Genomic DNA, 25,448 nt, shown 5'->3' with positions numbered 1-25,448 from the left:
GCTGGGATTAGAACCCAGGTCCTTCTGACGCCCAGGCCTCTGCTCTAGCCACTAGGCCACACTGCAACAGCAGCAGCTCAATGATCCTCTGATCCACTTTGTGTTCATCCTAACGGAGCAAGGAACTCCAGGCAGGGCAAATAGAGCAGCAGTAGATGGAATTCTAATTCCAGCCTCTGTCGCTTGGCTGCTGTGTGACCTTGCCTGCCTCAGTTCTCTCATCCGTAAAATGGGGATTCAATTCTAGTACTCCCTCCCTCTTAGCATGGGACGGAAACTGAGTCTGGTCTGATTATTTTGAATCCCCAGTGCTTGGCACACAGTATATGCTTAACAATTATTATTATTATCAAGGGGCTGGTACGGCCACCAGCTCACATGCAAAGCTGCATGATGACGGCAGGATAGGACGGGGACTGGAGACTGTCAGATGTGAAGGGGGAGGGAGTTCTAGGCAGGAGAGAAGTTGAGAGCAAGAGACCAATAGAGAGAGTTGAGAATGAGGTAGAGGAAAGCGATTGTTATTGGAAGAATGAAGGGTGAGAATGAGCAGCAGTGGGAGAGGAAGGAGGAGAAAGAAAATCGATTTGAGTGCTTACAGCGTAACCCTGAATAAAGATTAGTTCATTCCAACGGGGTGGACATTTTACCTCTCCCGCTGCTGCTATTTTACTCTATAGCAATCAATCAATCAATCCATCAATCATTCACATTTATTGAGCACTTACTGTGGGCAAGAGCACCGTACTATGCACTTGGGAGAGTACCGTGTAGCAGATTGTACTACAATTCTACTCCCTGCCCACAAACCGCTCACAGTTCTGTAGATCTACCACCGTTGCTAACTCTGGAAAGAGAGATCGAGAGAGAAAAACTGTGTGTGTGTATCTCCCTCTGCCCAGCACCTCCTAAGCAATTCATTTATTCATTCAATCCTATTTACTGAGCGCTTACTGTGTGTCAAGCACTGTACTAAGGTAATCACCGAGCACCATGGTAGGAATTTGGGAGCGAACCGTTGAGTGAGTAGAGACAATCCCTGCCTTCAGGGAATTTGCAGCGGAACAGAGGAGACAGCTGGCGAAACGAATTACAGGGAGTAGGACGGGTGAGGATTCAAATGACACAGTTGGGGAAAGATAGCGTGGGGAGAAGAGAGAGGAGTCATGGAAGGCTTCCTGGAGGAGGTGTGATTTCGGGGGAGAGTAGTGGTCTGTCAGGTGTGAAGTGGGAGGGAGTTCTAGGCGGGAGAGAGGTTGAGAGCAAGAGACCAATAGAGAGAGTTAAGAATGAGGTAAAGAGATTGCTATTGGAAGAACCAAGTGTGAGACCGAGCAGCGGTGGGAGAGGAAGGAGGAGAAAGAGAACCGATTTGAGTGCTTACAGTGTAACCCTGAATAAAGATTAGTTCATTCCAACGGGGTGTACATACGCACCCATGGTTGCAACACACACGCACACACACACACACACACAAACAGCAATGATTGGTAATTAAGGTTCAAGCCAGTGGAGCTTAAAGTCATTTTCTTGCCTGAAAAATGTCACAGGTGGGTAGAAGAAACGACAAGAACAGCAAAGTGGCTGAGGAGAAGGCGAGCACAACTGATGGATTCTTTCTTCAGTGGAATTCAGGTTAAATACCAGTTTGTCACAAATTGCGACTCAAGTGAAGAATAACCCTAATAATAATAGTGATAATGATTGCAGCATTTGTTAAGCACTTATTTCATGCCAAACACCACGCTAAGCACTGGGACACATCCTTTGCAAGCAGATGAGATATGGTTCCTTTCCCAAGTAGGGCTTCCAATCTAAGATGGGGGAGGAGAACCAGTATTTCCAGGGGCTTACTACAGTGTTTCACGTGTAATAAGTGCTCCATTAATTTATTGCTTGGTAGACTGATTGAGTTCAGCCCCATTTTTCAGAGTTTTTTAATGGCATTTGTTAAACTCTTACTATGTGCCAGGCAGTGTTCTGGGCACTGGGGTAGATCGGTTTGGACACAGTTCCTGTCCCACATGGGGCTCACATTCCCAATCCCCATTTTACAGATGAGGTAACTGAGGCCCAGAGAATCGAAGCGAATTGCCCAAGGTCACACGGCAGACAAGAGGCAGAGTGGGTTTAAAACCCAGATCCTTTTAACTCCCAGGCCCGTGCGCTATCGCCTAAGTCCTGCTGCTTCCCTCGGTTCACTTTGATCTATTATGGATGGAGAATGTTTGAGCTTTTATTAACTCTAATTCTGGATTAAGAGAATTGTAAATCTCAGGGAATATGTAGTGAGGTATTTTCAACCATGTGATGATTAAATCCCCGGCTCGGTAAGGCAGAACTCTTTCTAGAGAGCTATTAATAGTGTCCTGAACCATTTCTGAATTGAGAAAAGAGTAGGCCCTCGTGCTCAGAAGCCACTGGTGCTTGAAACAGACTAATGAACCATCCCGAATGCCGTATCTAGACTGTAAACTCGTTGTGGGCACTGCCTACCACCTCTGTAGCACTGTAATAATGATAATAATAATTGTAATATTTTTTAAGCCCTTACTATGTGACGGGCACGGTACTAAGCGATGAGGCGGGTGCAGGTAAATCAAGCTGAACCAAGTCCCCTGTTCCACAAGGGGCTCACATTCTTAATCTGCATTTTACAGATGAGGTAACTGAAGCCCAGAGAAGTGAAGTCACTTGCCCAGGGTTACACAGAAGACAAGTGGCAGAGCCAGAATTAGAACTCAGATCTTTTTGATGCCCAGACCCCACTATCCACTGGGTCATACTGCTCGCTCCGCACCAAGTGCTCATTAAATATGATCGATTGGTGCATTGAGCCGCTTGGATAGTGGTCCCTCCAGGATGGCGGTGCCTGAGGGACAGGAGGACCGACGGGGATAAGGAACTCAGACTCAAATCCCTCTCCGAATGTTCGTCACTTTTCTTAGGCTAAATGAATTCAGAAGCAGCTTAAAAGCCTGTACGTTCATAGCACACATTAGTCAGAGGAGTCTGAAAAGGCCTCTGAGTGTCCTTTAGGAGACCACCAAGGTGATACAGTTGGCCGTCACCCCATTTTACGATTGGAAAACCGAGGCATCTCCAATTTAGGCACTTGATCTTTCACCTCACAACTCCCATAATAATTACTGTGGTATTTGCTAAGCAATCAATATGTATCAAACCGAGTAGACATCAAGATAATCAAGTCAGGCATGGTCCCTGTCCTGTATGGAGCTCACAGTTCAATCAGAAGTGGACATGAGTATTCATCCCTGTTTTACACCTGAGGAGACTGCAGAGCAGTTAAGTGACAGGCCCAAGGTCACCAAGCAGACAAGTGGTAGAGCAGGTTTTAGAACCCAGATCCTCTAACTCCCAGGCCCGTAGGCTTTCCATCGGCCAAGATACATCTCCTCTGATGTTCTGGACATTAGACTTTCTCCCTTTTCCGATGGGAATTCTCTTCTCGGAGCCTTTGATGGGAATAATCCGTTTGGGAATGCAAAGGGCGATGTTATAACAGAAAGTCGATTCAGAACTCTGTTCTAGAAATGAGGAGCCCTTTTCAGAATATTCAGTTCAATATCTGTGCCATTGAAACCGAATTACAATTCACGGCCCAAGAAAAGATAGAGCCACAATCTCCATTTTAAAGACACGAATGAATTAAATAATGAGTAGAAATAATGTAGAATGAACTTTATAAGTTTGAATCCTTCTGAATGTTTATTCATTCTCTCTTGGAATAGATCTTGTTGCCTAGAGTACTCTTTTATTATTGATGATGGTATCTCAACCATTTTTAATAAGAAATATCACTTTAAAAAAACACAAAAGGGCAGATAAATAAAACTCATCGTGTCCCTCCGTCTTTTACTGAAAGGGAATCTGTAAAGTGAAAAATCGGTAGAATAAGAATCTGAGTTCCTAGATTTATGTTCAGCACAGGTGCCAGAGAAACATAATTAACAATATCTCATCACAGAGTTCTCAAAAGAAGCTGTTGTACTGTTCATATCGGGAGTACCGCCCACTTTGATAGCAGTTCGGTAGTTATCCGAAAGCATCCATTGGGAAAAATTGGCAAACATTTCAACTGAAGTTGGGAGACGTGGGATAAATAGGCACCCACTCTGAATAGCTCCAGCCTCAGTGGATTTTGGAGGAGAAGACTAATTATAAAGGAAGAGTTTTGATTCGATATATGAGCTTGATTGAGAATGTTGAGTTTTCTGTGTACTAGAATCTAACAAAATATGCTGAGAGAGAGGATCATCGGATTTTGGAATCCACAAGTACTTAGAACCAATATACCTGCATTCCCTTGACTGTAAATCAATAATGGTAATAATAATAATAATATTTGTTAAGCATTTACTATTTGCAAAGCACTGTACTAAGCACTGGGGTAGACACAAGATAAGCAGGTCCCACTTGGGTCTCACAGCCTAAGGGGAAGAAAGAATGAATCCCCATTTTGCGGATGTGGGAACTGAGGCGTGGAAAGATAAGTGACATGACCGATGTCACACTGCAGACAAGTGGTGGGGTTGGAATTAGAACCCAGGATGTCTGATTCTTAGGCCTGTACTCTTTCCACTAGGCTAGGCATTTTTTATGGTATTTTTTTAAGCGCTTACTATGTTCCAGGCACTGTACTAACCGTTGCTTCTCGATACAAAATAACTAACTGACAACAGGAAAGTTGTTGACATCGATAGGGCCGGGAGAATGAACATTATCCAATTTACACTGGCTTTACCCAATCTGTGCCTCTAGATTTAGGTGTGGGGATGCTTATAAACTGTTTATGTGTGAGAAAACTCGTTGGGTTTTTTTCCACCATTTACTTCAGGTATTAAAAACCAAACACCAGAAGGAATTTGCTCAGATGAGAGAGATTCTTAGGTAGAGTTGATCCTTTTTTCTTGGAGTATTTTTCAGAGACGTTATAGAAAAACACACCAGGAACCAAATTGAAAAAACATAGTAAAGGCATGATAGATGTATTTTAACTTGATGGAAATTTTCCCGGTTCTCTACGCTTCTCCAGCCTGTGGTTCAATATCTCACAAAATGAGTTTCGCAAAAGCAGATTAATTCTATGAAACAGAGTTCAGCTTGTATCCCCCCAAAAGAAAGACAATAAATCACGACTTCTGGCATACTTTTGAAAGTGGGAACTTTTTCTTTCTAAAAAAAAAAAATTCTCACGGCATGGAAGGAAAAAGTGGCTATTGATGTTAACCAGAACAGAGAGAAGACAGCCCTGCCATTTAATTTCTTTTCAATGTAGCGGTAAAGATATAAAGGGCCAAGGTAGAAACTCAAAGGAAAACTTTGCTAAAAAGCTGCTAATTTGGGAAGTATAGCACAAAATTGTCAAGAGCATTTCCTGGCAGAATTGTATTGTCTTTCCACTGGTTTATCAAACAAGCCGCATGCACGTTTTGCCATGGAACGATGAAATCAATCAATCAATTGTATTTATTGAGCACTTACTGTGTGCAGAGCACTGAACGATATGCTTGGGCAAACACAACCCAACAGAGTCTGCCCATAACTAGCTTAGTCTGATAGTAATAATAATAATTCTGGTATTTGTTCAATGCTTACTATGTGCCAGGTTCCATACTAAGTGTTGGGGTGGATACAAGTAAACTGGGCTGAACAAGGTCCCTGTCCCACATGAGGCTCACAGTCTCATTCATTCATTCAATAGTATTTATTGAGCGCTTACTATGTGCAGAGCACTGTACTAAGCGCTTGGGATGAACAAGTCGGCAGCAGATAGAGACAGTCCCTGCCGTTTGACGGGCTTACGGTCTAATCGGGGGAGACGGACAGACGAGAACAATGGCAATAAATAGAATCGAGGGGAAGAACATCTCGTAAAAACAATGGCAACTAAATAGAATCGAGGCGATGTACATTTCATTAACAAAATAAATAGGGTAATGGAAATATATACAGTTGAGCGGACGAGTACAGTGCTGTGGGGATGGGAAGGGAGAGGTGGAGGAGCAGAGGGAAAAGGGGAAAAAGGGGGTTTAGCTGCGGAGAGGTAAAGGGGGGGTGGCAGAGGGAGTAGAGGGAGAAGAGGAGTCAGTCTGGGAAGGCCTCTTGGAGGAGGTGAGTTTGAAGTAGGGTTTTGAAGAACCTGGGAGTCAGAAGGTCAAGGATTCTAATCCCAACTCTACACTCTCGCACTCCACACGGATTTGAAAACTCCAATCACGGTCCCTTCTCTGGCTTCTCCTTTCTACTCTGAAATCTTCTGTCGGTTTTAGTCTAATCCTGATCCTTCTGATTCCGGCTACCTTCTCTTCGGGCAAATACCCAGTGCTACTTATAGCACAACGGAGTTTGCTTTTTCGTTCCGTTTTCTATGCCCTCTCTGACGATTGACTTCTCCCAATAGAGGGTATTATTCTCGAATCCCAGGAGATTTTTCCAGTCTCCGCCGGGCTCGCTAATTCCTTCAAATGTCACATGCTTCAGAAACCCCCGGTGCGCAAGTTTTGAAAACAGCAGCCAACTCAGCAGGTCTGTTGATGCCCCAGCAATAGATCGGGCGAGGCACCAAGCTAAGACCAAAAACCTAACGGCAAGAAAAAGGAGCTGAGTTTATTTGAAATTTCTGGCATTTGTTAAGCACATACTATTTGCCCCCGTGTGGGACGGGAACCGTGTCCGACCCGATTATCTTGTATCTACCCCAGCGCTTAGAACAGTGCCTGGCACCTAGTTAATGAGCTCAGATGCAGTCCCTGTCCCATATGGGGCCACGAACCTAAGGAGGGGGGAGTATGGGAATTGAATCTTCATTTTGCAGTCGAGGAAATTTAGACGTAGAGACGTTATGTGACTTGCCCAAAGTCACACAGCGGGCGGATGGTGGAGATTCTTGAGTTCCCAGGCCTAGTGCTCTACCCACTAAGCCACACGGCTTGCCATGGGTTCCTCTGTGAATGATATCTAACAAAAATGGTTCTCCCCATTTGAGAGCAGTCAAGGAGAGATGCTGATGAAATGCTATCTGGGATGATTTCAAGCCAGGAGCAGAGGCGACTAGAAGCTCCTTGTCCGCTGGGAACGTGTCTCTATAAACGACTAGAGCGTACTCTCCTAAGTTCTTAGTCCTGTCTAAGGATCGCACCTGGAGATTTTCCCGAAGTCTACCAGTCTCGACTATGGGAGGGAGAGTCGATCAGAGGCCTGTCCAGTCCATTCCCAGCTTGGGCAGCGGTTAGCGAGTGGAAGGCCATCTGCTACTAGTCGAAAATCATCTGGGCTGGGCAGCAGTGGCATGGGAGAGAGTCGAGGGGGAAGGCTCGAGTTTACTGTGTGGAAGGAGGCAATGAGAAGCCGCTTCCAGATTTTTACCACGGAAACTCTACGGATACACTACACGAACGATTGCAAGCGGAGGTGGGGCATTCCGGCAAAGATACGTCCACAGCGTCTCTACGGGTCGGAGACGGCTCGACGGCATAAGACAAGCATTTACTTACTGCAGTGCTCTGCAAATTGTAGGGGCTCGATAATTATGACCGACTGATAGTGTAGACGGTATATTAGTAATAGACTCTAAGCTCCTTGTGGGCAGGGTCTTTGGAAGAGATGAATTCTTGTCGTCTAGATTGTAAGTTCATTGGGGGGCAAGGGACGTGTCTATCCACTTTTTTACATTGTACTTTCCCAACACTTTAGTACAGTGCACACAGTAAGTGCTCTTTAAGTACGATTGATTAATTAAAAGTATTGATTAAGCACTTACCATGTGCAGAGTATTGTTTAAGCACTGGGAAAGAAGATAGAGGCGGGACTGTGGGCAGGAAATGTGTCTCTCTGTTGTATCGTACTCTTTCAAGCATTTAGTACAGAGCTTTGTGCTCCACAAGAGCTTAATAAATATGACTGAATGAAGAATGAATGACTCGGACCTGGACCCTGTCTCTCGAGAGGCTCACGATCCACGAGAGAGGCGTAAGCATTTAATGCAGTGCTCCGCAAACAGTAAGTGCTTAATGAATAGCATTGATTAATTCAATCGATTGATTGAATGTGTCTGCTGGTCCAGCATTACACCAATAATCAATCGATGCATGGTGTTTTTTAATGTTGGCCTTTGTTAAGCGCTTACTACGTGCCCAGCACTATTCTAAGCCCTGGGGTAGATACAGGGTCATCAGGTTGTCCCACATTAGAGCCTCACGTGGGACAACCTGATGACCCCGTATCTACCCCAGCGCTTAGAACGGTGCTCGGCACATAGTAAACGCTTAACAAATACCAACACCCACGTGAGGCTCACAATTAATCCCCATTTTACAGATGAGGGAACTGAGGCACAGAGAAGTTAAGTGACTTGCCCACAGTCGCACAGCTGACAAGGGGCAGAGCCTTTGAATGCTTCCTGTGTGCAGAGCACTGTACTACGTGCTTAGGAGAGTACAATGAAACAGAGTGCTACCCACGGTGAGTTTGCAGGCTAGAGGAGTAGGATTTATCTATTCCAAAGATCACTGGTTATTGTAGGACTTGAACAGCTAGGGAAGTTACCAACAAGACTCGGAAATTTGGGGGAAAAAAAAAAGAACAAAATTTGGGGTCTAAGCTGCCAAGCTAAAAAGGAAAGCGGTGTGGTCTAGTGGAAAAAGCAGAGGTCTGGGGGAGCAGAGGACCTGGGTTCTAATCCTGGCTCTACCACCTGCTTGCCGTGTGACCTTGGGCAAGTCGCTTCTCTATGCCTTCACTTCTTCATCTACAAAAAGGGGATTCCCTTCTCCTTAGACTGTGAGCCCCATGTGGGACACGGATTGTCCATCAATCGGTCAGTCAGTCCATCGCCTTTACTGAGCGCTTACTGTGAGCAGAACACTGTACTAAGCGCTTGGGAGAGTACAACAAACAGACACGTTCCCTGCCCACGATGAGCTTCCAGTCTAGATGGGGCGACAGTAGTAGAAATCAATAAATTACAGACTATAAATAAACAAAGTACAGCTTGTTTCTGTCCTATTTATCTTGTAGATATCCCAGTGTTCAGTACAGCATGGCTCATACAGTAAGTATTTAAACAAATACCTCAATTATTATGGACCTGCTTTGGTCCTAAAACATTCTTCCTCTCCTCTCTGCGAGAGCACGAGTCGATACTTAAATGTAACCTCAATTCAACAATGGAGAAACTCAAACCGAGCCGATCCGTGGCCACTTTTCTTTTTGCTTCATGAAGGAGGAGTACGTGCGGAGGTCGGGCCGGGGTGGGGAAGGGAGAGAAAGGTGTATTTTCTCCAACTTCAATTTTCTTATGCTATTTGAAGCGTGAAATCATTGAAGTTTGCTTTTCTGATTGTTCCATGTGTTCTATACACTCTCTCCTGGGAGGGAAATGGCAGTTCGGTGTTACAGCTGAATTGTAAAGTTATAAAAAGAAATCTCACCCACCTTCTTAACCCATCAGCACAGTGGTGACCGTGGAATAGGTTGAACTGGTTGTGAGCTTGAATGTTGTAGGGATCCTCTGTAATCACCATCCCGGTTTAAGCAATGAATTCCGAACCCCCTGGGGCCATTTAGCTTTTACGGAATCCTCAGATCTTGCCTTCCCTTCTGGTTCTTCTTGTGTCTTCGGAGTGTTAGACTGATCACTGAATCGACTGTATTTATTGTGCACTCACTGTGTGCAAAGCACGATACCAACGCAACAATCTGACAAAAACATTCCCTGCCCACAACGAGCTCACAGTCTCAAGGAGGAGACAGACATCAATAGGAATAAATCAATTACGTTAATGGACAACAGTGCTGCGGGGCTGGGACTGGGGATAAATAAAGGGAACAAATCAGGGTGATGCAGACGGGAGTGGAAGAAAAGAAAAAGCGGGCTAAGATCGATTTACTTTCAGATTTCTTCCCGAACTTCTCCGGTGTTGCTTACCCGGAGAAGGTGAACAGACTCTGTCCTTTCAACCCTGTTCGAGTTGGAGTCTTTGGAGAGCAGAGCTTTGTTTTGCAAGCTAAAGCGGTTTCCTTACAGTAGGCTTAGAGAGCACCCTTAAGGATTAACAACTGGATTTGGGAATGAGAAGAAAGCAGTGGAGGAAGTCAGATACAAGTCAAGAATCTCACACCCCGAGAAATCTACTCTCAGCTGGATCGATGCGACCTTCGGGAGCTGCTGGGTAGCTGGGAAGACAACCGCTTTGGTGGAAGCAGAAGGAACGTGGCCTGGGGAAAAGAGCGTGGGCCTGGGGGTCAGAGGACTCTGCCACTAGTCTGCTGTGTGACCTTGGGCAACTCATTTCACTTCTCTGTGCCTCAGTTACCTCTTGTGTAAAATGGGGATTGAGACTGTGAGCCCCTTGGGAGACATAGACTGTGACCAAACTGATTATGCTGTACCGTGAAGCGGGAGAAGTGTCTGCGAACTCTGTTGTATTGTACTCTCCCAAGCACTTAGTACAAGGAAGCGCTCCATTAATACCACTGATTGATTAATTGATTTGATCTACCCTAGTGCTTAGTACAGTGTCTGGCACATAGTAAGCGCTTAAAGAATACCATGAAAAATAAATATCATGAGATAGTGGCTCTCCCACTTTGGAAAATTCAAGCAGAGCGCGTAATTATTCCACATCTGACAGAGAAGCCGTGGTCAAATATTGAACTTCTGATTTGCTTTTTCCTAAGGAACGGAGGGTATCTCTCCTCAAACTTCAGGTTGTCCCACCTTGAAATAGCATATTTGTCCCTGGACCTTGAAATCATAGGGAGAGGTGGGAGATCTTAATAAAATCTGAGCATTTGGAACATTACACAATGAAATCTCCCGTGTGCAGTCCCTGCAGAAAATAGAAAATGTTTCAATAGGATGAAAATATGGGTGATGCGCTCCCGCCGATACCGTAGCTCCCAACTGTGTCTCCTTGCACGTATTTGAGTGGGTGCATCACTATTTATTATATTGGTATTTCAGGATGTTGGGAACCGTGTGAGCATCACCTGAAAGCTTTGGGTAATTGGAGAGAAATTGCTGTGGAACAAGCTGAAATGATCTGGGTGTGGGAGTGAAGGACGCTGGGGGATGAAGGGATGGAGAAAGCTTATTTTTTCTTTCTTCTGGTGTTTGTTAAACACTTACTATGTGTCAGGCACTGAACTAAGTCCTGGGGTAGATATAAACTGATCAGGTTGGAGGCAGTCCCTGTCCCGCACGGGGCTCACGGTCTAAGTATGAGGGACTAAACGCTGGGGAAGATATTCGATTCATCATTTCGATGTTACTTATCGAGCGCTTGCCGTGTGTAGTAGCCCTGTATTAAGAGTTTAAGAGAGTACAGCACAACAGAGTCGGTACAAATGTCCCCTGCCCACATCGAGCTTACGGTCTAGAGGTACAAGACAGTCGGGTCGGAGACCGTCTAAGTAGGAGGTAGAAGGGGGATTCTTCAGATGAAACTGAGGCACCAGTAAATAAAGTGAATTGTCCGAGGTCAAACGGCAGGCGAGTGTTGGAGTTGGGATTTGAACCCAGGTCTTTTGACACCCAGACCTGGCTTTTTTCACCAGGCCCCTCTAGACTGCAAGCTCCTCTCTATTCATTCATTCATTCAAGAGTGTCTATTGAGAAACAGCGTGGCTCAGTGGAAAGGGCCTGGGCTTCGGAGTCAGAGGACGTGGGTTCGACTCCCGGCTCCGCCACTTGTCAGCTGTGTGACTGTGGGCGAGTCACTTCACTTCTCTGGGCCTCAGTTACCTCATCTGTAAACTGGGGATTAACTGTGAGCCTCACGTGGGACAACCTGATCACCCTGTATCTATCCCAGCGCTTAGAACAGTGCTCTGCACATAGTAAGTGCTTAACAAATACCAACATTATCATTATTATTACTGAGGGCTTACTGTGTGCGCAGCACTATACTAAGCACTTGAGAGAGTGCAGTACAACAAAAGATAGATACATTCCCTGCTTACATTCAAAGTGCAATCTCACAGTGAGCAGGGAATGTGTCTTTTATACTGTTATGTTGTACTCTCTCAAGCACTTAATATAGATTTTTGCACGCCGTAGGAACTCAATAAATACGACTGATCTAATCGATCAACTACTCAATTGGCAATGATAGTACACTGTGTTAAGTACTGTACAGGTTTCCCTAAGCCCCATTTTCCTCTTCTCCCACTCCTTTCTGCATCACCTTGACTTGCTCCCTTTGTTCTTCCCCCATCCCAGCCCCACAGCACTTAGGTACATATCTGGAATATATCTATTCATATTAATATTTATATTAATATTAAGTCCCCCGCTTTAGACTGTGAGCTCATTGAGGGCAGGGAATGTGACTGTTTATTGTTATATTGTAGTCTCCCAAGTGCTTAGGTAGACTGAGCTCCCCTTTCCCTCTGCTCCCCCTCCTCTCCCCACCTCCCACCCTCTGCTCTTCCCCCTCCCCCTCCCATCAGCACTGTGCTCATTTGTACGTATTATTTATTTCCCTATTTATTTTGTTAATGAGGTGAATATCTCCTCCATTCTACTTATCCTGATGATGTCGTTTTGCTTTGTTCTGTTTTGCTCTGCTCTCTGTCTCCCCCGTTTAGGCCGTGAGCCCGTCAGTGAGCAGGGATGGTCTCTATCTGTTGCCGAATTGTCCATTCCAACCGCCTAGTACAGTGTTCTGCACATAGTAAACGCTCAATAAATGCTATTGAATGAATGAATGCTCTGCACACAGTAAGCGCTCAGTAAATACGATCGGATGAATGAATGAATTTCCATAAATTGGAGCTTCCGGGACAGCGAGTCAGAGGCTCTTTCTGGACCACAGGAGACGCCCGGTCTACAGAGGAGCGAGCCAGGCCAGGAACAATGGGAAAGAGGAAAAGAAAATGGGGTGAGTTAAACCACTTAAATTTCACCCAGTAAGGACAGCAACAGTTCCCTGCAGCCGGTGGAGGACGGATCTCAAAGCCCTCCGACGCCTCTGCCTCTAAGCAGGTCAAATTCAACACGGTCTTCTCCATCACACAAGCGTTGTAAAGGAGCTTCTCCATGCCTTGCTCTTTTCTTGGAAGGCGGGGTGAGATTCATCTCATGGCCTCAGAAGGGAGGGTGACCCCTGAAGAACCCAGAGAGACGGAGGAGCCCAGCCTGTTTCCTGCCCTCTCCCAGATCTTTTTTTTTTATATATAATGGTATCCGTTAATTTCTTATTATGCGCCGGGCACTGAACTAAGCACTGGGGAACATACAAGATAATCAATTGGGACACAGTCCATGTCCCACTTGGGGCTCCATCCCCACTTTCCAGAGAAGCAGCATGGCTCAGTGGGAAGAACCCGGGCTTGGGAGTCAGAGGTCACGGGTTTGAATCCCGGCTCTGCCACTCGTCAGCTGGGTGACTGTGGGCGAGTCACTTCGCTTCTCTGGGCCTCAGTTCCCTCATCTGTCAAATGGGGATGAAGACCGTGAGCCTCACATGGGCCAACCTGACTACCCTGTATCTACCGGCACTTAGAACGGTGCTCTGCACATAGTAGTCGCTTAAGAAATGCCAACATTATCATTATTATTACTTTCCAGATGAGATAACCGAGGCACAATGAAGTGAAGCGACTTGTCCAAGTGCCTGTGGCAGACAAGTTCATTCGTTTGTTCATTCAGTCGTATTTATTGAGCTCTCACCGGGAGAGCACTTGGGAGAGCACAGTACAACACTAAACAGACAGGCTTCCTGCCCCAAACTTGCTTATAGTCTAGAGGGGGAGACAGACATTAATATAAATAAATCAATTAGAGATGTACATAAGTGTTGTGGGTCTGGGGGCGGGGATTAATAAAGGGAGCTCGTCAGGGAGAAGCGAAAGGGAGTGGGAGAAGAGGACAGTAGGGCTTATTCAGGGAAGGCCTCAAGGGACAAAGCTGGCATTAGAATCCGGGTCTGACGCCCAGATCTGTGCCTTTTACACTAGGCCACTCCGCTTCCTCTCCATTTCTCTCATGTACATACACAGCAAACAGTGTGGTTGACGTTCTTAAACTCTCCCCATCGCTTTTATGTGGCAGAGATGAGCTCTGAATGACAGACCTTTTAGAAAAGGCCAGGAAAACAAGTTTTATGGGCCTAATTTAGCAGAATGGAACAATAAATGTGCTACATCCTTAAATCTTCCTCATATCCAGACTATCCCTTTCCTTTCTCTGTAATGACTCTTCTTGGAGATATCTGAAGTTCATTCAGTGAGATTTGTTCCCCACTGCCAGCCCCCAAAATGTCAGGCCAATCCCCTAAGTGGGAAACAGAGAAGAAGCGTGGTCTAGGGGCTAGAGCGTGAGTCAGGTAGTCAGAGGGACCGGGGTTCTAATCCCAGCTCTGCCATCTGTCTGCCGTGGGATCTCGGGCAAGTCCCTTAACTTCTCCGCGCCTCAGTTACCTCACCCGTAAAATGGGGATTAAGACCGTGAGCCTTAGTGGAACACAGACCGTGTCCAACCTGATCGTCTCGTATCTATCCCAACGCTTAGGAGGGCGCCCGGCACATAGTAAGTAGTTGACAAATACAAGAAAGAAAATAAAATCCTCTTCATTCTGAAGCCAGCGGAGTCTTCGATTTCCCACATTTTCCCATTCGTTTTAGAATCACCTGCGATGATTTGCATAATTCTCATCCTCTCACCCTCCGTAGATATTTTATGACAACGTACAACCCCCCCAATCTGTTTCCTGTTAGTGTCTCTCCAAGTGAAATCTGCCAAAACAGAACCAATTGGTGAGGTACCACTATAAACTCTGGTATAATTAGCTTCCTTTAAAAATGGCTGCTCCTAAATGGGATTATAGTCTGGAAATGATCTTGTTGCTATAGCAACCACCTCGAAAGCCACCCGGCATTGACAGTGCGGCAGCAAGCATTGCACCTGTGCATCATCATCATTTTGCTCTGTGGTTTATTGCTGCTACTCGGTGGATTTGATCGGGAGGGGGAAAGACTCTCCCCCACCCACCTTCCCCTCCAAGTAGCGACTCAGAGAAGATTAGCTGTTGTTTCAACTGTTCTGTCATACAGCGGGTCGCCCCAGAGGTGTTTCGTTTCCCCCTACTTTCTTCAGCAATTAAAGATTTAGGGAAGTGTTGGTGAGTTATCCCCGACACGCTTTAAAGGAAAACAATTCAGCAGTCGTCAAACTCCCCCAGCGAGGAAGCCTGGATGACCGGTGGCAAAGAAGAACTTGGAAACGATGGGAATGAAAGAAAGGAAACTCTTTGATGTTTCACCTCTCACTGCATCTTTTCCGGGAAATCCTCCTTATCCTCTCCTCCAAGAGGTCTTCCCTGACTAAGCCCCCCTTTCCTCTTCTCCCACTCCATTCTGCGTCACCCTGATTTGCTCCCTTTCTTCTTCCCCCCTCCCAGCCCCACAGCACTTATGTTCATGTCTGTGATTCCTTGATTTATATTGATGTCTGCTTCCCCCCTTCTTGACCGTAAGCTCATGTGGGCAGGGAATGCATCTTTCACTGCCATATTGCAACTGTTTATTGCCATCCAAGTCAAAAAAATCACCCAAAGGTGCAGTTTTCTCTTTGGTTGTTGGTTTTTTCTGGGTATCTGTTAAGCGCTTGCTACGTGCCGGGCCCTGTACTAAGTGCCGGAGTAGAGAGAAGCTAAATCGCTGATCCCAAATGGGGTTCACAGTCTCTATCCATATTTTTTAAACGAGGTAAGGGAAACACAGAGAAGTGGAATGACCTGCCCAAGGTGACACCGCAGCCACGTGGTGGAGCCGGGATTAGAACCCAGGTCTTTCTGACTCCCAGGCCCGGGCTCTATCCACTAGGCGACACTGCTCCCCATCGTTTAGAGAGCTCGACCAGTTACTCGGCTCGGGAAACGATGGGTTGGCATGGCTCATTCCCCAAACACTCCGAAGGAGGTGGGGAGTTTCAGGTCTTCGACCTTTACCTGGGGAACCTCAGCTGACAGATGGAGGAAAGATGACAAAGAGCAGCTCGAGACACGGTGATACATGACATTCTGAGATCATTAAGTTCTCATCTGAGCATTAAACGCGAACCCATAAAGCAGAAGGGAAATGGTGCGGAATGGAGGGAAGACATTGTTTCTTTCCCGTGTTTGAAATAGAATTCCCTGACAAGACATTTTAATTCTGAAATGTTTTAATTTAGATCTTCTGGTTAGTCACTGGAGTTATCAAATACCAAATGCTAATTAGATCATAAGGCTTATAGCTGGGCTGAAATGCCAAAAAATGAAAGGTTATGTAATCATCATGTAATAATAGTCTTTCCCCAGCCGGAGAACCTAACGGAATGGTTTTTCCCCAATGGAGGGATTTCTACCCGCTGGCCCCGGCGGCAAGGGATTCCAGCGATAGTTTGAGCTTCCGGAGTTTAGTGAGTGTTAGAGACTCCGGAATGGAAATGGAAATGGCAAGGGAACAGGCGCACGGCTCCATAAACTCCAAAGGGGTCCTTATTAACACTGTGACATTTTAATGTCACGTTTGAAAGAGCTTCAGAGTCATCCCAGAGCAGCAACTTGCATAGCCAACGTTTTGTTAAATCGGCACCGCGGAGGGCCACCGGTTGTTAAAATATATATCCGAGCCATCATTCGGTGGTATTTACTGAGTGCTTACACTGATGGTCTTTGTAAAGTGCTTACTGTGTGCCAGGCACTGTACTATAAGCGCTGGGGTGGACACGAGCAAATCAGGCTGGACGGTCTTTGTCCCGGGTAGGGCTGACAGCCTCGATCCCCATTTTCCATATGAGGTAACTGAGGCCCAGAGAAGTGAAGTGACTTGCCCAAGGTCACACAGCAGACAAGGGACAGAGCTGGGATGAGAACCCACGACCTCCTGACTCCCAGGCCTGTGATCTTTCCCCTAGGCCCCGCCGATAGCGTGCAAAATCCTGCGCTAAGCACTTGGGCGAGTACGACAGAGTAAGAAGACACGATTTCCGCCCTCTGGGAGCCCAGGTGTTTGCAAGGATGAGAGACATTCACTTGCCTTATCCCTGGCACTTGAAGAAACTGTCAGTCCTTGGGCATCGTCATGAGGGGGCACCCGCTATGGGAGGGGAGATGGAGCAGGGCACCCAAACATGTTTCCCCATCGGCTGTGGGAGGGGCGGACAAGATCGAGGAGGCCTGAGGAACCTTGGATAATCCTGCTTTTTCACTTGCAGGGGACCCCCAAAGAGGATTCATCACGGTGGCATTTTCCCAGAGTCCATCTGATGTGGTGTTTTGTCCTTGGCAGTTGGGAGGGAGACAATTCAGAAAGGACGTGATCCCTGCCCACAGGGAGCTTGCACTTTCATGGGAGAGACAGTGATGGTGGTCAAAATAGATAACTTGGGCAGATTATATCCACGGGTACTAAGGATGGACGTAAATAAGCTTCTGAGTAGCTGAGGTTGGATGGAGGGATGATAGAACTATAGGGTGGTGGGAAATTAATCGGGGAAAGCTTGTTGGGGGGACTCTAGAGGGGATTTGAAGGTGGGGAGGATGCGGTCTCTCTGATGCGAAGAAAGGGATAAGTACGAGATGGGGATACGACATGAGCAAGGGGAAGGAGGTGGGAGAATTTAGACAAGAGTTACTGGGTTTTTATGGTATTCATTAAATGCTTACTATGAGCCGGGCACTGGTCTAAGCACTGGGTAAATGCAAGCTAATCGGGTGGGATGCAGTTCATGTCCCACACGGACTCACAGTCTTAATCTCCATTTTACAGATGAGGTCACTGAGGCACGCATAAGTGAAACGATTTGCCCAAAGTAACACGGAGGACAAGTGGCGGAACCGGGATTAGAACTCTGGTCCTGGGACTCCTCTTTCCAATAGGCCACACTGCTTTTCAAACCTACCTCTCCCCCATTTAGATTGTGAGCCCCTCAGTGGGCAGGGATTGTCTCTATCGGTTGCCGAATTGTCCATTCCAAGCCCTTAGTCCGGTGCTCTGCACGTAGTAAGCGCTCAATAAATACTATTGAATGAATGAAACCCCGTAATCAATCCAGAAAGGCAAAGTGTATTGTGATATCTCCTCCAGGAAGCCTTCCCTGATTGACCTCTCATCATCCCACCCTATCTCCCCTACTTCTCCCTCTTTAGCACATCCCTGTCTCCTAAGCATGAGAAGCGACGTGGCCTACTGGAAAGAGCCCTGGTCTGGGAGTCAGAGGAGCCGGGGTTCTAATTCATTCATTCAATAGTATTCACTGAGCGCTTACTATGGGCAGAGCACTGTACTGAGCCCTTGGAGTGTACAATTCAGCAACAGATAGAGACCATCCCGGCCCAAGAACGGGCTCACAGTCTAAACGGGGGAGTCGGAAAGCAAAACAAAACAGAACAAGACAAGCAGTCTAGCGCAGACATCATCAAGATAAATAGAATCATAGAGATATGCACATCATTAACAAAATAAATAGGGTAATAAATGATATATAGAAATATGCACATTGCTGAGGGGTTGGGAAGGGGGAAGAGCAGAGGGCTCTGCTACTTACCTACTGAATGACCTTGGGTTAGTCACTTCACTTCTCTGTGCCTCAATCCCCTCATCTGCCAAATGGAGATTACCGCATCATAGAACGGACGACCCCCCCCCCCCAAGTTTGTGATCATCACGCTAACATCTCCATTTTAAGGAATGGACCAATGTCACGGGTCAAAGGTCAACACCAAGATGCCGTAATCGGTGGTGACCTCTGACCCCGGACGCAGACCTCCCTACGCCGTCATTCTGTAACTGGAAATCATTTTCACCTAATGAAGCTGTTTCCATTAGTCGGGACCGTTACAGATGAACTTCGTCGGGATCGATCCGTGATGCTCTGTACCGACCTAGATGGAGTTCTCCCATAATATAAATCTGACATAAATCTGACTGAGCGTGGGGGGGGGGGGCGGTTACCGAGCCGAAGTGCCTCGCTTTCTTCTTCTGGATTACCCTAGTGCTGAGAACACCGCCCTTCACCAAGAGTCTCGCCTTACGCCGTCGAGTCGTCTCCGACCCGTAGCGACACCACGGACGCATCTCTCCCAGAACGCCCCGCTCTCCATCGGCAGTCGTCCCGGTAGTGGATCCGTAGAGTTTTCTTGGTAAAAATCCACAAGCGGTTTACCCTTGCCTCCTTCCGTGCAGTGAACTCGAGTCCCCTCCCTCGACTGTCTCCCAGGCCGCTGCTGCCCGGCGCGGGTGAGTTAGAGTAATCGATAAATATTACCACTCCTCTTGTTATTACCCCCATTACTATCACGACTATCGCTTCTACCTGAAAAGGTTTGTTCGCTGCGGATCGAGGGGGACTCTGAACGTGTTTCTAATTGTGTTGTACTCTCTCGAGTGCTCAGCGCAGTGCTCTCAGTGGAAAGGGCACGGGCTCGGGAGTCAGAGGGCATGAGTTCGAATCCCGGCTCTGCCACTTAGCTGTGGGACCGTGGGCAAGTCGCTTCACTTCTCTGTGCCTCAGTTCCCTCATCTGTAAAATGGGGATTAGCTGGGAGCCTCACGTGGGACGACCTGATTCCCCTGTATCTCCCCCAGCGCTGAGAACAGTGCTCGGCACATAGTAAGCGCTTAACAAATGCCAACATTATTATTATATACACAAGTGCTATAGGGCAGGGAGGGGGGTAGAGCAGAGGGAGGGAGTCGGGGTGATGGGAAGGGGAGGAGGAGCAGAGGAAACGGGGGGGCCCAGTCTGGGAAGGCCTCCTGGAGGAGGTGAGCTCTCCGTAGGGCTTCGAAAGGGGGAAGAGAGCTAGTTGGGAGGAGGTGAGGAGGGAGGCCGTTCCAGGACAGCGGGAGGACGTGGGCCGGGGGTCGACGGCGGGATAGACGTGAACGGGGGACGGTGAGGAGGTGGGCGGCGGAGGAGCGGAGTGTACGGGGCGGGCGGTAGAAGGAGAGAAGGGAGGTGAGATAGGAGGGGGCAAGGGGATGGAGAGCTCTGAAGCCAAGAGCGAGAAGCGGAGTGGCCTAACGGAAGGAGCACGGGCCTGGGAGCCGTCTAGACAGTAAGCCCGTTGAGGACAAGGATCGTCTCTCTTTATTGCTCTCTTCTACTTTCCCAGTGCTTAGCATGGTGCTCTGCACACAGTAAGTGCTCAAAAAATACGACCGAATGAATGAATGAGCCGGAAGCACTGGGCTGTGATTCCAGTCCTATAACTGTCTGCTCTGGACGAGTCGCTTCAGGTCTTTGGGCCTCAGCTTACTCATCCCCAAAATGGGGAGAAGAGCCTCATGGGGGAGAGAACCGGGACTGATCTGTTCATATGATCTCTCCCCTAGTTCTTAGCCCAGCGGTGAGCGCACAGTAAGCGCCTAATAAATACGACAGTTGTCACGATGACGGAGAGCCACTCCGAACGTGCTCTGCGAAATCTCCCTGAGAGCCGCCCTCCAAGGAATAGCAACGCCGCGATCGTGAGATGCCTCTGTCAATCTTTATGTGTTAGACGGTGACTTTACCGTCGGGTGGCCGGAGTGAATCCACGGGGGTGTGGCTAAAAATACGTCACTGACGTGTTACACACGCTCCTCTAGAATTATTCATCTTCAATCAGTCAGCTGATCATATTTATTAAGCGCTTACTGTGTGCTAAGCACTAGCGTGGCTCCGCAGAAAGAGCCCGGGCTTGGGAGTCAGAGGTCATCGGTTCGAATCCCGACTCTGCCACTTGTCAGCTGTGTGACTGTGGGCAAGTCACTTCACTTCTCCGGGCCTCGGTGGCCTCGTCTGTAAAGTGGGGCTGAAGACCGGGAGCCTCACGTGGGACGACCTGATGACCCTGTACTTACCCCAGCGCTTAGAACGGTGCTCTGCACATAGTGCGCGCTTAACAAATACCGATGTTGTTATTATTATTACTAACGCTTGGGAGAGTACGATATAACAATATAAGACACATTCCCTGCCCACAGCGAGCTTACAGTCTAGAGTGAGGCAAGCAGCATGGCCTAGTGGCTAGAGCTGGGGCCTGGGAGTCAGAAGGACCTGGGTTCTAGTCCCTGCCTCATGTGGGACAAGGACTGATTTGCCTGCATCCATCCCAGTGCTTAGTACGGTGTCCGGCGCATAGTAAATGCTTAACGGATACCGTTTGGAAAAAAAAAAAACACAGCTTTTCTCTCCATCCCTCCGCTCTCTCCCCGCTACCCGCCAAGCAAGTTGCTCAAAAAGTCTATAAATACCATCGATCGACGTATTGAAGCCTTCTGAGCCTGTGATTCCCCTAGGCTGTAAGTTCATTGTATGCAGGGAATGTGTCTCCCAACCCTGGGATATCGTACTCTCACGGGCACTTGGTACAGTGCTCCGAACCCAGCACCTGCTCGATAAATAGGATCGATTCCTCCCACTGACATCTAGACTGACGCAGCTGGCCATCTAAGTCTCCGAAACACTAAGGAAGACAAATTCGTACTGGTCCACTCCCGGGCTACCTCTCCCTAATCTGTAAAAACTCCCCTTCTGCGTTGAAGATACTGCGTTTCAAACATCGAATCGAATATTGTTTGAAAGAGGTCGGGACAGGTAGCGCACCGGGCCCTCGTTTGAAAAAATCCTGAAATATCTAACAGCTCCATATTTATCGCTGAAACTCCCCTGCAACATTTTATTTAGCCTCTGTATTTCACCGACGTTCCCTGCTGGAGAATCACTAACTAGAGAAATCGCTTCCCCGACCCCGGGCTTTACGGCGCCCGCACGTCAACTGAGTCGTCCGAAGGTGAGCCGCTTCTCTTTCAAGGTTCTCTTTGGTTTGTCTAACAGGCTTTTCTGATTTCTAGAAGTGTTGTAGGACGCGAAGGGTGCCGTAGCGTAAGCTGACTAGCAGATCTTTCCCGCTACGAAGCCGCCTCTGTATTAGACCCAGTGAGTTCACCCCGCCCTCACCCCCCGGAGCATTCATTCATTCAATAGTATTTACTGAGCGCTTACTATGCGCAGAGCACTGGACTAAGCGCTTGGAATGTACACGTCGGCAACAGAGCACTTATAATAATGATAATGCTGGCATTTGTTAAGCGCTCACTATGTGCAGAGCACCGTTCTAAGCGCTGGGGGATACAAGGTGATCAGGTTGCCCCACGTGGGGCTCACAATCAATCCCCATTTTACAGATGAGGTAACTGAGGCACGGAGAAGTGAAGTGACTTGCCCAAAGTCACACAGCTGGCAAGTGGCGGAGCCAGGATTCGAACCCATGACCTCTGACTCCCAAGCCCCGGCTCTTTCCACCGAGCCACGCTGACAAATAAGGAAAACGTTAGCATTATTATTATCGGATTGTACGATACCTAGGACAGAGCTCGATGCCCACAGGAAGTCTAAGAGGGTAACATAATTATTGTTAATAAATTCCAGCCACACACAGAAGAGTGAGTGCAAGAGGAACTGGATATTTTCTCCACAACTGAAAGGCCTCACTGGGGTTTGCGACAGGCGCGCTCGATCCACATAACCGAGTTCTTGGATCTTCACGGCCCATGAGCGGCAGAGTGGCCTGGGAGTCGGAGGACCCGGATTCGAATCCCGGCCCCGTCATGGTCTTGCTGTGTGACCTGGGGCAAGTCACCTAACTTCCCTGTGCCGCGGTTACCTCATCTGTCAAATAGGGATTCAATAACTGTTCTCCCTCCTACTTAGGCTGTGGGTCCCGTAGGGGACGGGGACCGTTTGACCTGATTATCTTTTATCCTCCTCAGCGCTCAGACCGGTGCTTGACACATAGTAAGGGCTTAACAACCACAATCACTACAAGCATCGGAACCCGGGGACTCGAGCCATCGATTAGACCGTGAGCCCGTCACTGGGCGGGATTGTCTCTATCTGTTGCCGGACTGTCCATTCCGAGCGCTCAGTACAGTGCTCTGCACATAGTAAGCGCTCAATAAATACTATCGAATGAATAAATGAATCTTCCATTTTGTCGGCTCTCAGTTCCAGATTACGATGGAGCTTGCTGTCTCATGTCGCCCGAAACGACGGAAGGGCACACACTTCTATTACTCCAGGCTCCCAGCCCAGTACTCTGTGCCTAGAACGCGCTCAGTACAGAGGAGAGCACTGTACATAGTAAGTAGTTGCCCAGTACAGTGCTCAGGGGTCCGACAAGTGAGTCAACTGAGGCCCAGAAAGGTCACGTGCTTTTGCCCAAGACCCAACCGCGGGCAAATGGCAGAGGCGGGCCATGTCGATCAATCAACCAACGGCATCTGTGGAGCGCTTACTATGTGCAGGGCACCGTACCGAGCGATTCCGGACTCCTGAATTTCAGGCCGCTGCTCCTTCCGGAAGGCCATGTTGCTGCTGCATACTTGCTGTGTGACTTTAGGCAAGTCACTTCACGTTTCTGTAAAATGGGGATTAAATCCCTGTTCTCCCTCCCCGAGAAGCAGCGTGGCTCAGTAGAAAGAGCCCGGGCTTGGGAGTCAGAGGTCGTGGGTTCTAATCCCGGCTCCGCCACTCGTCAGCTGGGTGACTTTGGGCAAGTCACTTAACCTCTCTGGGCCTCAGTCGCCTCCTCTGTAAAATGGGGATTAAGACTGTGAGCCCCACGTGGGACAACCTGATTACCTTGTATTTCCCCCCAGCGCTTAGAACAGTGCTTGGCACATAGCAAGCGCTTAACAAATGCCATCATCATCATCATCCGTGAGCCCCGAGGGGCACAGGGCCTGGGTCTCATCTTGGATCTACCCCTTGCGCTTAGTACAGAGCTTGGCACATAGCAGGCGCTCAACAAATATCACGATCATTATTACCACTACCGAAATAGTAGTCCGCGATGCAGAATGATGGAACTGAACCCCGGCCCACGGGAAAACTATTCAAGGCTGCCGTGTGACCTTGGGTGAGTCACTTTACTTCTCTGTGCCTCAGTAAGCTCATCTGTAAACTGGGGATAGAGTCTGTAAGCCTCCCTTGGGACGGGGACTGTGCCCAACCTGATTTGCTTAGATCCACCCCAGCATTTAGTACAGTGTCTGGCACACAGTAAGCACTGAAATACCACAAAAAATGATTATCATTAGAAGGACTCGGGGTCATCTTTACAGGGTTTAGGCTGCCCCTTTGTTCCAGAGCCCCTCGCTCACCTCCCTAAACTGGGAAAAAGACTGTGGGCTCCCAAAATTTGCTGCGAGGTGAGGATGCAGTCGATGCAAACATGAACCTTCCCCAGCCAGAAATGAATGTTTATCGGCGAGACAACAGGGAGCCCTTGCCAAATATAAAGTGGATATAACTTTTTTATGGGGGCTTAATTCAAATTCCAATAGGGTTTGATGAAAAACAGAGAACGAGAATGCTATTGGCCCAGAAGTTCCACACTGCGAACTGAGGAGAAGGAAAAGGCTACCAATACCCAGACAGCTGTCGAATCAGTTCAATGCCAGAAATGTTCACATTTAATCACCCTGGGGGATGATTCCCTTTGTTAGGAGCATAAAAGTCCGATAATTCATGTGCCAGGTGAAGGCTCGCTCCCCACTACTGGGGAGGTGGTGGTGTGATCACTCTTTCAGGGTTAAATGTATTTATTCTGGGGAAACGACTTGCTCTTAATTATTATTGTGGGCAAGGGACCGATTATTTCTTTTTCTTTTTTCTTTTTTTTTTTGCCAGAATCATCCTGTGAATTTTCACCTGAAGCCGAGGAAGGTTCCAGAGCCCAGCACCTCTGCCATTTGCTGCCTTCCCAGCTGGGCTCCGTGGGACGTAGGCTTTGTTCCGTTTAAGGGGACGGAGCGGGTCCGGCTCCTCGGATGCCGTGTGGCCGGATCCACGCTGACACGAGTGTCCGGGAAAAACCGGCCGCGTCCTCTGCTCTTTGACGGAAGCCACTTTCCGTTCTTCATCTGTTGTTGTTTTTAATGGTATTTACCAAGCCCTTCCTACGTGTCAAGCACTGTACTAAGCGCTGGGGTCCATACAAGTTCATCAGGCCGGATACAGTCACTATCCCACATGGGGGTCCCCATCTAAGTAGGAGGGAGAACACTCAGTCGGTCGGTATTTATTGAGCGCTTACTACGTGCAGAGCGCTTGGGAGAGTACATTACAACACTATAAAAGATACATTCCCTCCCCTCTCCCTCCACCCCCCCTTCACCTCCTCTCGGCTAAGCCCTCTTTTCCCCCCTTTCCCTCTGCTCTTCCCCCCCTCCCTTCCCCTCCCCTCAGCACTGTGCTCGTTCGCTCAATTATATATATTTTCATTACCCTATTTATTTTGTTAATGAGATGTACATCGCCTTGATTCTATTTATTGCTATTCTTTTAATGAGATGTTCATCCCCTCGATTCTATCTATTGCTACTGCTCTCGTCCGTCCGTCTCCCCCGATTAGACCGTAAGCCCGTCGATGGGCGGGGACCGTCTCTAT

The sequence above is a fragment of the Ornithorhynchus anatinus genome, chromosome 21 (genome assembly GCF_004115215.2).
Source record: "Ornithorhynchus anatinus isolate Pmale09 chromosome 21, mOrnAna1.pri.v4, whole genome shotgun sequence".
Lineage (NCBI taxonomy): Eukaryota > Metazoa > Chordata > Mammalia > Monotremata > Ornithorhynchidae > Ornithorhynchus > Ornithorhynchus anatinus.
This window is presented reverse-complemented; position numbering follows the sequence as displayed.